At 42.8% G+C, this 15,553-nt stretch overlaps 1 long non-coding RNA gene across 1 annotated transcript in view; it reads right to left on the reverse strand.

Moving 5' to 3' along the window:
• Positions 1-13,681, reverse strand: part of LOC129865106 (uncharacterized) — a 35,602-nt gene extending 21,921 nt beyond the window's left edge. The window contains exons 1-2 of the long non-coding RNA XR_008761318.1: positions 13,499-13,681; positions 5,442-5,509 (exon numbers count right to left, since the gene is read on the reverse strand). This is a non-coding gene — a long non-coding RNA (uncharacterized LOC129865106). The remainder of the gene's footprint in view (positions 1-5,441; positions 5,510-13,498) is intronic.
• Between the last annotated feature and the right edge of the window lie 1,872 nt (positions 13,682-15,553).

Below are 15,553 nucleotides of genomic sequence, written 5' to 3' on the forward strand. Positions count from 1 at the left end.
TCAACAGTCACCACGTCTCACATAACATCAACAGTCACCAGGTCTCATATAACATCAACAGTCACCACATCTCACATAACATCAACAGTCACCACATCTCACATAACATCAACAGTCACCACATCTCACATAACATCAACAGTCACCACGTCTCACATAACATCAACAGTCACCACATCTCACATAACATCAACAGTCACCACATCACACATAAGATCAACAGTCACCACGTCTCACATAACATCAACAGTCACCACGTCTCACATAACATCAACAGTCACCACATCACACATAACATCAACAGTCACCACGTCTCACATAACATCAACAGTCACCACGTCTCACATAACATCAACAGTCACCACATCACACATAACATCAACAGTCACCACATCACACATAACATCAACAGTCACCACATCACACCTAACATCAACAGTCACCACATCTCACATAACATCAACAGTCATCACATCTCACATAACATCAACAGTCATAGGCTACGCTACACCATCAGCTATTGTTTGCTTTCGAAGCAGTGCCCCCTCCACCCACTCCCTGCCAAGGTGTTGTGATATGAGATTATAGATTAACAGGCTGTTCAAAGTGACTGCTACTTGCGACTTTTCTGATTGGCAGAGGGAAAATCAACAAAATAAACCTCCAGCCAAGGACAAGGCACGTCAATAACTGCCAACCTCGGCTTAGAGGAGCTTATAACAGGGTCTCATTTCCTACGTTAAAACAACGAGCCTGGAGACCGGCTCAGTGCAAACAACAGAACAAGAAGCCAAATCCCACTCACCTTCATTTTGAACACGTACAGTTGGTGTTTGAGCCACAGCAAATATTAGCATCACAACTAGTGGGATGCTATCTGACTGTTTCACTGTCGTTTGGTTTCCAGAAGCCTCTCTTAACAAAAGCAGAATAGACAAAGAATGTACTATTTTATGTGTATGATATATTTTTTTTAAAGTAACAGCCTAGAATGTGCGTCAATGTTTAGATAAATCTGGACACGTCCTTTTGATATCTGATGCAATCTGGTATAGCCTGGCAGTAACAGCAGTATGACTATGTATGCTACAGTATACACTATAAAAGCAAACTCGAGATGTGCTGACCTTATGTGGTCACCAAACACTTGGAATATTGCAAATATCAACGTCGGTGTTCTACTTGTGTAGTATCCTGGTGGCAAGCTCTTCCTGTGTGCTATACTGTTAGTTAACATAGGGTAGAGAGGCTACGCAGTGTGGTTTTGGCTATAGCACCTCGCCAGCTCTAACCTAGTTCTGCCTCTGGTAGAGTTGTTTCTCTGGTCCCCCACACATTGTGGAAGGATGAGTTTCCCTCAGTGGTAATGTGTGCAGTGAAGCCTCCATCTGGGGAGCGTAGACTTCTATTAGAGCCATAAATCATGTTAGTGGGAGAGGAGGGTGGACAGGGGGAGGTGGAGGGTGGACACGGGGAGGTGGAGGGGGGCTCAGGGTCGTAAATCTCATTACCCGAGACTGTTGCTCCCCGTTCTCAATCACTCCCATTATCAGCTGACCTTGACCAGCAGTGCAGACACTCACACTCAATCAGGCCTCGGGGAGATGTATGCTTGTGTGCGTTGTGCGTGTCTTGTGTGTGTGTGTGTGTAGTGAGAAAATGTCAGAAACCTCTTTACTTTTCCCACATTTTGTTGTGTTACAATGTGGGATTATAATGGATTTAGTTGTCCATTTTTGTCACTAATGTCAAAGTGGAATGAAAAATAAAACACTAATATACTGTATCTTGATTAGATGAGTATTCAACCCCCTGAGTCAATACTGTACATGTAAGAATCGCCTTTGGCAGCGATTACAGCTGTGAGTCTTTCTGAGTAAGTCTCTAAGTCTAAGGGCTTTGCACACCTGGATAGTGCAATATTTGCACATTATTCTTTTAAAAATTCTTCAAGCTCTGTTAAGCTGGTTGTTGATCATTGCTAGACAGCCATTTTCAAGTCTTGCCATAGATTTTCATACCAATTTAAGTCAAAACTGTAACTAGGCCACTCAGCAACATTCAATGTCATCTTGGTAAGCAACCAGTGTATATTTGCCCTTGTGTTTTAGGTTATTGTCCTGTCTGGTGAAAAGCAGACTGAACCAGGTTTTCCTCTAGAATTTAGCTCTATTCCATTTATTTTTATCATAAAAACACGTCCTAGTCCTTGCCGATGAAAAGCATACCCATAACATGATGCAGCCACCACCATGCTTGAAAATATGATGAGTGGTACTCAGTGATGTGTTGTGTTGGATTTACCCCCAAACCTAACACTTTGTATTCATGACAGAAAGTTCTTTTTTTTTCTTTTTTTTTGCAGTTTTACTTTAGTGCCTTATTGCAAATATGATGCATGTTTTGGAATATGTTTTATTCTGTACATGCTTCCTTCTTTTCAGTCTGTCAATTAGGTTAGTATTGTGGAGTAACTACAATGTTGTTGATCCATCCTCAGTTTTCTCCTTTCACAGCCATTGTTACTATTTTAAAGTCCCCATTGGCCTCATGGTGAAATCCCTGAGGGGTTTCCTTCCTCTCTGGAATTAGGAAGGACACCTGTATCTTTGTAGTGACTGGGTGTATTGATACACCATCCAAAGTCTAATTAATAACTTCACCACGCTCAAAGGGATATTCAATGTCTGCTTTTTGTTGTTGTTGCCATCTACCAATAGGTGCCCTTCTTTGCGAGGCGTTGGAAAAGCTCCCTGGTCTTTGTGGTTGAATTTTCTGTTTTTCGAGCATTTCTGTTTTTGAAATTCACTGCTCGAATGAGGGAACTTACAGATAATTGTATGTGTGGGGTACAGAGATGAGGTAGTCATTAAAAAATCATGTTAAACACTATTATTGCACACAGAATGAGTCCATGCAACTTAGTATGTGACTAGTTAAGCAAATTGTTACTCCTGAACTTATTTAGGCTTACATAACAAAGGGGTTTAATACTTATTGACTGAAGACACTTCAGCTTTGAATTTTTTACGAATTTGTAAACATTTTGAAAAACATAATTACACTTTGAAATGACAAGGTATTGCGTGTAGACCAGTGATGAAACATCTCAATTTAAATTCAGGCTGTAACACAACAAAATGTGGAAAAAGTGAAGGGGTGTGAATACTTTCTGAAAGTGCTGTATATCTGACTAGGTCAGGGTCGTTTAACCTCCATACAATATAACCATTAGTTCCAATGTGTCCATGATATTCGTGATCTCCTTAAGTGCATGAGGGTGATAGTTTGCAGTGTGATTTCCTTTACATTCCACTGAAGTACTGAAAACCTTTTTTTATAGTCTCTCACCACACAAAATGTGGAAAAAGTCAAGGCGTTGAATACCCTCTGAAGACACCGTATATTATGTGTGTGGGGGTTCATGTGTTAGAGGAGTCTTGTTGTCATACAGATCAGCTGTTACGAGGCTTATAATGTCAGTGGTGCGAATGGATTTGGACATGAACGTGTTCCTTTTCCTGTTGCATTTCAGCTCGTTTAGTTCTTTGATTCATTTTTTGTCTTCGCACTCCAATCTTCTCTATCGTCTCAGCTGACTTTCTCCATCTGTCGTCTTTATTGGACCTCTCTGACCTTTTCTCAGTCTCTGTCCTGTGCTGTTTGCTTTTCTCAGAGTGGAGTTGCAGCTCTGTGGCGTTGCCCTTGGTTTCTCTGTTGTTAGAGCACTCCTGCCATCAATCTAACAGTGGGGAACACTGACCAAATGAATGTCAGGATTCCAAAAAGAGCAGAGAAGCCAGTCTTGTGTTACTTACACACAAATACACACACACACACACACACACACACACACACACACACACACACACACACACACACACACACACACACACACACACACACACACACATACACACACACACACACACACACACACACACACACACACACAAACAGACACTCACATGCACACCACAGGAGGCTGCTGAAAGGAGGACGGCTCATAATAATGGCTGGAATGGAGTGAATGGAATGGCATCAAACGCATGGAAACCGATGTGTTTAATATATTTGATACCATTCCACCACTTCCGCTCCAGCCATTACCACGAGCCCATCCTTCTCAATTAAGTCAACCTCCTGTGACACACACACACACACACACACACACACACACACACACACACACACACACACACACACACACACACACACACACACACACACACACACACACACACACACACACACCAATCGTTATTCACAAACCAATCTCTCTATTTTTCTCCCCGCTGTTGGCTTCTTGCTACTTCATGTCCTCTTTCAGGCACACGACAATCAATTACCAGCTGGATGCAAACCGCAGTGCAAGTTCACTTAGAATGTTTATGCTATATCAGGGGTGTTGACTGCATTCAGACAGCATACCCTGCAAGCTGTCCACCAACAATGTCATTGGATATTGAGGCAAAACAACATCAGTCCTAACAATACATCTTGACAAACATTTTTAGTAAACCTGCAGTGCGGTATATGTTTTTGGGGCTTTAGTCACCCACTGTTGAGCGCGCACACACACAAACACACACAGGTCTTGGAACAGGTCTCGTTAAAGACCCCTGCAGGGTCAGAGTGCACCGTTCCCGTGTCACTTAGCCATCCCACAATCCCCTGGGGCCTCAGCACAAACACAACAAATCACTGCACAACGCCTGCTGCCGGCATCCTAATGCCTAGATCTTTACACTTCAAAAACACAATTATGCTAATGCCAGGAATCATTTGCCATTCTGGGTCTGATTTAATTCAACCTTTTAGCGAGGAAAGCTAATTAGAGGGTTTAATTAACATTTGCGAAACAAACCGAGAATGGGGCGGCGAGCCTGTCGATCGTAGAGAGCAACTGGCACTACTGAAGGCGAGAGAGAGAGCGAGAGAGAGGTCTGAAACCCATGCAGATGAGTAGAGGGAGCACTAAGTGAAGGTCTTCCATCCTTCTGCCAGTGAATCAGAGCACTGTCTTGTGATGTCTACTGCTGCAAGGGTTTGGTAAATATCACAGTGTGACTCAGCCAACGGCCGTCTCAGTAACACACTACGGGTGACATTTTACACTAGCAGTTCAGTCTGGCCAGTGAGCAACAGGGGGGAAGGAAGCGCAAAACAATACAGCATGGAACAAGTGGTGACATCACACCCACGGAAAGGAGGCATCCCAGTAATGCACTCTAACCCAGGCCAACAGGTGATCACAGATAACCCTGCTTTATAATCCCATTGGGAACATGTCAGTCACACACCTTAATGGAGTGTTAAAGGCCCAACAGTAGTAGCTGTGTAACACATCGGCTGGAGTCATCACAAGGACACCCGACGATCCTGGCTGAAGCTAGTCATCAACGAGATTAGGGAATTTGACAGGAGGGAGAATGGCACACCTTTGTATGCAGTGCACTCCACTCAGCCTTCGTCTTCATGACACAGAGCAGCTCCTCGTCTCCTCCACCTGGAAGGACAATCATAAAGAATACATTAATGAAGGCTTAACTTCACGCTCTCTCTCTTCACTTTCTCATTTTTTTATGACATGACCAATAGAGGTCTTCAACATCAAACCTAAAACCAATTTGACACTGGCTCAGTGGTACTCTTAGAAAAAAGGGTTCCTAAAGGGTTCTTTGGCTGTCCCCATAGGAGAACCCTTTTGGGTTCCATGTAGAACCCTCTTTGGAAAGGATTTTACATGGAACCCAAAAGGGTTATACCTGTCCCGGAACCAAAAAGGTTATTTAAAGGGTTCTCCTATAGGGACACCCAAATAAGTATTGTAGGTTCTAGATAGCACTTTTGTTTCCAAGAGTGTCAGGTGGTGCTCTGTCAACACCACAGCCCAGAGACGAACAACAACAGGAATATCATCAGCTATGAAGTGAATCACTGTAGCGATTGACTTCAACAGTATGTCATTTTGATAAGACTTGCTGGGGTCTCGCTATCCGGCGAAACACGGTTTTTATATGAAGTCAATCGCCGGCATTAATCCCCATCTTCAAAGAACTGTGAACATAAAGGCAATGGGAGAAAAAAAATCTCTGATAACTTCAATCGACAGGCTGCACCATGCAACGCTCATTAAAAAAACAATATGAGCCTAGAGGAATAGAACAGCGGCAACAATGGTGGTATACCAGGGTGGTTGGATGTGAGGGCTTTGTAGTGAACCTGATTAGAGGGAAATTGCTTTCTAACGCTCTCAGGGTCTGCCTCCCCGAGTGGCAAAGCTCTTGTCAGCGGTAAAGGTAGAGTTTCAGAAACTATTCTGTCAGTCAGAGATACCCAACATGAGGTGATGCTTCTGAGCTTGTCTGCTGGAGAACAAAGAACGAGGAGGTTCTGATGATGCCTAACAGGATGATGGGTTAAATGGCTGTTGAAGAGGGGGACTTTGTTTGAGTTTATATCGGCTTGATCGGGTTGATGCTTCACTTGACACCAACGCAGGCAATCCAAGTCACCACGACCATCTGGGAGGTTCCCTCCAATAAGCCTCAACTCCTTGACTCGCAAATAACTACAAAATATGCCAGATCCTGGTGGTCTAACATCACTGTCAATTCTTCAGAAAAATAATTTTGGCAACTTGGGCTATCAAGTTAAGTTCAGTTAATTAAGATGCAAGTCAAAATAGTGTTTGGTTGATGTTTGATTGATGTCGTAATTAAACTGAGTGAGCACTCAGACCCGTGTCTGTATTGTATTCGTGTCTTTGCATTCGTTAGACTGTGTCGACTAGGCTCTAGATAGGAGATATGTCAGTGACCGAGCCAGGACAGGAATCCCATGGCAACACTCATCCCACACGATCGATAACCACTGTGACAACCGCCGCATCCGCCTCGCCCTCGGTCGCAGTCCACAGAACAAGCCATCCTGGGGCCTGAGACTGACGATAACAGCCCCGGAGAGGTAGCTTGATTTATGACAGGAGTACCAAGATTGAGGCACCCCCATCCACCACAGTCGCCCCCACAAATGACCTGCCTCCTGATGCTCACACCAGTCTCCCCATCTCCACGCTTGTCCACCCTCCAGTGACTGTCTGTCTGCCATTTAACAAGGCTAATATGCAACATAGCTCAGGTTAAAGTACCTGCCCTGGAGGAGTCTGAGTAATCAAACTGTCATTCTCTGTGTTAGAATGGACGTCACATAGGACAGATAAGAAGACTCCATTTTAAAGGGTAAACAGGAAGGAGGAATTAATATATCCCTCACTTCAATTAACTCGACTGCCCAAGTTAAGGGTGTGTCAGTCTGTCGGCCAAATAGAGCTATTCGCAGATGTTGTCCCATACCTCAGCCCCCACCGCCACCCCCTACCCACCTATCCACGACCCCCCTCTCCTGTTCATCGGTGGAGGTTGATGAGCGATTGAAGACACTCTGCCTCCATCTCTCTCCCAAGCCGTATCAATATTCATGGGGCTGTCGGGCATGTGTGCGCTGCCTGTCTCGTTACCCTTTGATCCCACTGCGAAGGCTGTCGGAAGCCCAGCCGCACCAACAACACAGGCGGCGTTTGAAGTGAGGAGAGAACAGCTGCTCACATTGATCTCCAAACACTCTCTTTCTCTGCAGCACCCCCACACACATACAAAACACATACAAAACACATACGAACACATACGTTCATTCTCACCCGCAGGCATGCACAGCTACGCATGAAGCAGATTGAGTCTGTGATGAAACATCAAACACAAGTGAACAACCTCTATGTAGACACCCCACTATGCCAAACATAGTAATAGAAACAGTACAGCTGTGACAAGTGCCTTGTTAATTTACTCTTCCATCATATTGTCACAAAGAACTAATCAACAAGTCTTTACGGTAACGAATTACCGTAGTTGCGTGGAGTCATTGCTGTATTTAAACACAGTAAAGAAAAAGCCGGAAAAGTAGTTGCTCGTAAATCATTTCGGTTTAGTTAATATCAGTGATATTATTCAGATGCACATCTATATATATTATATTATATTTCACTTACTTCTTTATGCCCTTTCAACTTCGTAATATCTAGCAATTAAATGAAATAAAAATGGGAAGAAGTTGGCTTATTTGAACATTAATTGGTTTGAAAGAGTAAATGTACATTTTTATTTGCAGTGATTGGTTATTTCAACTCTCAATAGAGCGCCGACTTGTAGTGCTAAAAAACAGAAATAAGTCACCTCAGGTTCGTTCAGCCAATCCTATGGGGGAAATGAATGAGTAAAGAATAAGGTTTTGCGATAAACGTCAAAAATAAGGTCTGTGGTAAACACAGGCTTAGGAGATTTTCTACGTTTTGTTCTATGAGATAATATCAGTCAGTTAACATGAACTGTATAAATTGTGAAGCCTTTGTGCTTTTTTTATTACAAAAATGCAAAAAAAATCTGTGACTTTAGCTGATGAAGATTATCTCATAGAACAAAAACGTATAAGATCTCTTAAGCCTGTGTTAACCACAGACCTTATTTTCAGTGTTCATCCAAAAGCCCTAGAAAAACTCCATTCATTTCCCCATAGGCTTTGACCAACAAGCCATGCCTACAGTTAGAGTTAGTGCCTACAAAAAGACGCCATTACTATTGCTCTTTATTGCAGTCAATTTTCAACCTAGAATTGAAATAGGTCTCTGAGTTCATTTGTAATTCTAACCATCCCAAACTATGATGACAACATCTACAAAAAAACATGAAGATTGAAATAATACATCTATTATAATCCTATTCAATTAAGGTTTATTGTCAAGTACAATCTGGAAATCAGGCTAATTAGTAATATCAATACAATCAGTTATTACAGTGCATTAGAATGACATTATCCAGGCCAAGTGGTGTAATCAATATAACCCACTATCAGACATTTATAAACCTGTAAACCTCGTTAACTGTAGCCTCTGCATGACTCCATTTTATGTTATACTCAGTACATTCTCATGCTCTCTTTATATCTCGTGTCATACCTCATAACATACACATTGGCAAATGATTGTTATGGACTATGTACATAGAAACACATATTTCACATTGTTGTAACCATTGGTTGTGGTGTTGGTTGGAATTGCTTCACAAAGACTGAACAGAAATAAGAGGTCAATCTAATTTGACAAGCCTAGAAACAAATCAAGGTTTTAGTTGAGAATACCCTATGAGAACACCCTATGAGAGCATCCTATGAGAACACCCTATGAGAACACCCTATGAGAACACCTTATGAGAACACCCTATGAGAACACCCTATGAGAGCATCCTATGAGAACACCCTGTGAGAACACTCTGTGAGAACACCCTCTGAGAACACCCTATGAGAACACCCTATGAGAACACCCTATGAGAACACCCTGTGAGAACACCCTGTGAGAACACCCTGTGAGAACATCCTATGAGAACATCCTATGAGAACATCCTATGAGAACACCCTATGAGAACACCCTATGAGAACACCCTGTGAGAACACCCTGTGAGAACACCCTGTGAGAACACTCTGTGAGAACACCCTCTGAGAACATCCTATGAGAACATCCTATTGAAAACACCCTGTGAGAACACCCTGTGAGAACACCCTGTGAGAACACCCTGTGAGAACACCCTGTGAGAACACCCTATGAGAACACCCTATTCCAGTGACCAAATAACCTCAGTAAGTCTAGTTAGTTCGTCAAATTGAATAAGCTAATTATTTCCCCTGGGCCTGGCTCGCTAAAGTAATACGATGCACCATTTTCAGCCTTGTATGTGAAGTTAGATAAATGTCTTACATTCTCAAGAGAAATTCAAGGACAAATCATGGGTCTCGATGCAAAATGTCTCTTTCATTGTTTCTGATAGCACCTTGAGTGTGCTTTGTATGTCAAAACGGATCTTTCACAGGGAGTGCTCACCAAATTGTGGTCACCCATGTAATATTGACTGCACAGTCCCATTCACTCAGAAGCAAAGCAGAGAGCTGTAAAACACATTTGACCTATTCAAAAAGAGGGCATTGCAACAGTGCTATGGTAACCATGCTGGTAGTATTACATATATTTTATCTACGACTGGAAATGCTCATGGAAAACAAGACAAGTGCAAGTTCTTAACAACGCTCTTATCGCAAGAGTGTTGTTAATCCGTTTCCTGGTTAAATTCCAAACCTGGCCCCTCACTCCATCGTGGCCATGTAGCCTGGTCTCCAGTGTCAAATTAGCATAACCACTTCACTGTGACAGTGGATATGTGGTGAGAGTTCTGGCACAAAATGGCTGTCATGCATAACCCAGATGGGTTCTACGATGTGGAGAGTTTCTCCATATGACAAGTCCTGAAGAGCTACTGGGTGTGCAGGCCTGTGTTCCAAGTAGTATGAGTAAATCTGATGATCTCATGATTTGGACAAATAAGGGCAGGGCAGGGCAAGGCGGGGGAAGGCGGGACTACAGTAGTATACAAGGTTTACAAAAAAATGTGAATACTGTGTTGACCACACTCTTTTTTTTCGTCTATAATACAGCCTGCTAGGAACGATCGTTTTTCTAGAGATGCTACAGTGAATCATGGGAATCCCTCCAGGGATGATCCCCCGGAGAACGACAGGAGATAAGAAAGAGTCAGCTCTGAGAAATACACCCCAGCTGGAAGTTAACCCTAAGTACAGACCTAGGATCAGCTCTGAGGAATATACCCCAGGTGGAAGTTATGCCTAAATACATGTCTAGGATAATCTCTCCCTACCCCAGTCCTACTCTTTAAACTTACCAATTGATCAGTGTGTTAAAAGCATCTTAACTCATTAATACAATATATGACACTTGGTTTGTTAAGATGTTAAATCGAGAATTACTGAAAAGCTGCTTTCAGATCAGCAGCTGCATCGTCCAATGCTCCCAGAAAGAGAGGTTGGAGATCGATACAGCCAATCTTCAGAATAACGTTAGCCACTTCCTACTGGCGCTAATGAAGAGAGCTGTCTACAGAGAGCGAGGAAAACCTTTCTCAAGGGACCCACAGTTACACATGATCACATTACGAGAGACGGGCAGTGAAACAGACGTAACAGATTGAGCAAACACACACCTAAATACACACACACATATATACACACACACTACAAACACATACCTAAATACAAACTCGTTACAAACACTCACACAAACATAAGCCACATGTGAGCCTGATACAAAATGACACAAATTCCTATATATGTATATTAAACGTTCCACTGTTTTAGTATACCTCTTAAAGAATTACATTTTGAATTAGTTTCTCATTATGTTCAAACAGTAACTCATGTGATAAGGCCTTTATAGCACTATATATAATACTCTCCCAAGGCACTGGCATCTTCAGTGCTCTTGTCTCTCTTCTGAACTTCAAATATGTGAATTGATTCCTTTCCGTACAGCTATATTCAACATATTCCTCAGTGTTTACATGACCTTCACAAGACTAATGAGGTGCTTTTGTCCCAGCCTGATCACTAGAAATAGACTTGGATGTGAAAAGGTCCTGAAAGCGTGGATATCTGCCTTCTTCTGCGCTCGCCCAGCAATGGACTCAAACTCACCATGTTCAGAGCCGGAGAGCGCTACTTCGACCACTGCGTCAGTTCACAATGCTCTAGCAGGCCGTGAGAATACTTGATGATAGTTGATGGAAATAGGGCATTGTTATTTATTATTTTGTTTTATTCCTGCTCCAAACCATAGCCCTAACCTTAACCACTCAGAAGTAATGCCTAAACTATTAACCTTAGAGTTGTTTCTGTTGTAACTCTGTAACCACACGGAATTAACCCATGTACCCACGCAGAATTAATCCTTACAAAATAGACTTTCATCCATAGCACGTTGAATTTCAAAGGGAAACTATGAGATTTTATGTTTTGTCCACCCGCTGAATTACACTGTGCCCTATGATGGCTGTGGGATTGTGTTGGCAAATTATTTGACCGCTTGTAGAACAGTTTCCATAACGACTGATAGAAAGGTATCACGACTATATTAAAATAAGAGTTGCATTTCATATTTCTCACTGTGATATAGGAACTTGAACTACTGCAATATTGCCACAACATGAACAAAATGCAATGACAATTATTATATTTTTTTCACAAAGTACAATCACTGTCCATTTGGAAACCGCCACGAGGATTTTCTTGGACATATAGCTGGAGCTGATGAACACAAATAGAGAATAGAGCTGATGAATAGAGCATACATGTACGTAAATTCATCCACACTTAGGTAGAACAACATGGAAGGATAGCAACCTGGCCGCAGGAGGACGGTTAATGTCAATGAGCTAGCTATGTGAATAGCCTCATTCCGCAAATATGCACATTGGTTAATCATTTTTTTACAAATGTTTTTGTCACTGCTCGACCAACTTTATATGAAATCTATCAATATGTTTGACCTAAGACCACAAAGGAAACAACCACGTGGACTATTTAGTAATATATGTTTAGTATTATATATAGCAGCATTCATCATGTTCATATTAAAATGTACAAAAAATTTATCCACAATCACACAGGTTATAAACCAGCAAGCATATCAGTTAGAAGTCAAATCAGTTCTCTCTTGGCTTAGAGATGCAGAGACACCGCTGACGTAATGTTCGAACTTACCATGTCTCTCTTGAACGCAACCCAACACAATAGCTGAAAATGATGCAGACACCAACAAAACCTACTGTAAACCTCCTGTAAAACTCCTGTAAACCACCTGTAAAACCTGTTTCCTTTGTTGTTGAGGTAATGCAGAAAGTACAGACAATCTGCTCTCTTTTATTAGCCGACTCAAATTGTCTCCTAAAAAAGCGCACCTGGCAAACTTTCCTTTATGACACACTTGCACAAGCGGACAAACACACACACACACACACACACACACACACACACACACACACACACACACACACACACACACACACACACACACACACACACACACACACACACACACACAGTTTCTTCACTTGGGTCACTATCAACAGCACATTTTGGGGGTTCATGCAGAAGTAGACATAATAGTTGCACAATACTCCAGGTTGCATAAAGCACCTTCTCTTTTCTACACACACACACACACACACACACACACACACACACACACACACACACACACACACACACACACACACACACACACACACACACAAACAAACAAACACACACACACATTCCTCGAAACCTGCCATTGACTAGCCTGCTTTGTACTCTGTAGAGTTTGTCACTCCCTTGCTATAGAGCTAAGCACACAAGAGCCAGTCTGATCTGAGCTAAGTGTAGGCAGTCAGGACAGCTGAGGGACACGGTGGGAACACTGCAGAGAGAGTAGAGAGGAGAGAGTAGAGCAGAGAGAGTAGAGCGGAGAGAGTAGAGCGGAGAGAGTAGAGGGGAGAGAGTAGAGGGGAGAGAGTAGAGTGGAGAGAGTAGAGCGGAGAGAGTAGAGCAGAGGGGTACATACCTACAAGGCTGTGCCGAGGCTGTGGAGTCGCAGTGGTGAGATTCATCTGGACGAGCAGGACGGATGGATGGATCAGTGCTCCTCAACGGCTCTCAGCTGAAGACTTGACATCCTTTAACGGGAGAGGAGCTGTTTCCTCTCTTCCCTCCCTCTCTCTGACTCGCTCCCCCACTCTCTCTGCCTTACGTCTCGCTCCCTCCCTTCCCCTACTCCCCTCGTTCTCTCCTCCCCTCATTCTACCCCCTCTACATTCCCCCCTTTTCTAACCCACTCTTTCTCTCTCTCCTACTCTGCCCACCTTTTTCTTTCCTTGTCTCTCTCTCCCTCCCTACACAACACTACTCCTCTCAATCTTTAGAATCGCTTTTATCCCAATGAAATTCTGATGTTCTATGAATATTTGAGGATTATTTAGATGTCCTGAATGGAGGGAGTTGACTAAGTATCACCTGTCAATCTGCGTACGTAGGATGGAACCCCTTTGTCCAAGCCTGAGTGTGTGTGGTTTAGGAACAATGAATTAAGTCTAGAAACAGGTTGAGGTGTGTCGTGAGTGTGAGTGTGAGTGTGAGTGTGAGTGTGTGTGTGTGTGTGTGTGTGTGTGTGTGTGTGTGTGTGTGTGTGTGTGTGGAGGACCTGAGAAGCTGGTCAGTAGTGATCGCTGATCGCCCCATCTTTCAGAATAGCAGAGATGCCGATGAGCTCTTGCCATCATCCGTGAACTCTGCTGTTTAATGCCTATTGATTGTCACGCACAAAAACATGCATTCTTTTTGCCAATGCTCCAATATACTGTGGAAGAGGAAATACAAACATTACACACACAGGTAAGCTTATGGCCACTGTAGCAGTTGAATGGTAGAGTAGTGGAGTGGTCTCTTCACATACACAGAAACACACTCAGAGGATTGAGCTGATGATGGCAGAAAAGGTGAAGTGCTCTCCCTGCCATTATCAGTGCCAGAGGGAGAGCGGGTGAGATCATCCCTGGACTCTGACTGCAGTCGGTGTTCCACCTTCAACCCCCCTCTGTTTTGTGCTCTTCCCTTCACTACGAAAGAGAGCTCTCACACACTGCCTCATCCCCTGTTTCCATAGTGACTCTTTCCCCCTCTCAGGCTCGGCATAATCAAGAGCAAAGGAGTGGGGAGGGGAGTGGAGTGTGGCGGGGGGGGGCAGAGAGAGTGAAAAAGGAAGAGAGATGAGGGAGGAAGATAGGATAAGCAGAGGGGAGAGAATGAGTACACAGGCTAGAGAGAAAGAGAAAGAAAGGGGAGGGAAAGAGTTGGCTGCAAAGGGAAAGAGAGAAGAGAGGGAGAGATGGGGAAGGAGAGAGACCTAAGAGAAGGGATGTTGTAGTTGAGTGAAGGAACTAAGGGAATGTAGTTGAGAAATACTGTATGCAAAGATTGTTTTGACTTGTGTTAAAAAGATTTGCTTTTAAATTAGTCATAGCATTTTCTCTGGCATCAATGTCAAATGTAACGAAAACAGACATGCAATACCAGTTATGTCAAATAAACTGTTGATTTAGCATTAAAACGTCCAAATCCTCTCCCTGAGTTGGACCCTAATTATCCCAATATACAGGAGCAAAAGGATCACAACCTCCACCTTTGAAATCTGAAAAAATAAATAGTTGCTGCATTTATGACAGAATGTCAGATTGGACGACCACCAGAAAATCTGGATCAGAGTGATCGCAATCTTATCTTGACGTTTTGAAACTCTTAACTGGAACATATAATCAAAAATGTGAAATCCCACAAAAGTTTTTTTTTTAACCTGTCTAGGCTGAGGGTGCCGCTAGCGGCACTCCCCCTCCACCCCCACTGAAAAGGCAGAGCCGCGAAATTCAAAATTTTTTTTTTTTTTAAATATTTAACTTTTACACATTAAAGTCCCATACAGCTAATGAAAGACACAGATCTTGTGAATCCAGCCAACATGTCCGATTTTTAAAATGTTTTACAGGGAAGACACAATATGTAAAGATGTAAATCTATTACCTAAAAACACATTAGCATAATCCACCATCTTTTATTTGTCCACCAA

This window comes from Salvelinus fontinalis, chromosome 11 (assembly GCF_029448725.1).
Source record: "Salvelinus fontinalis isolate EN_2023a chromosome 11, ASM2944872v1, whole genome shotgun sequence".
Lineage (NCBI taxonomy): Eukaryota > Metazoa > Chordata > Actinopteri > Salmoniformes > Salmonidae > Salvelinus > Salvelinus fontinalis.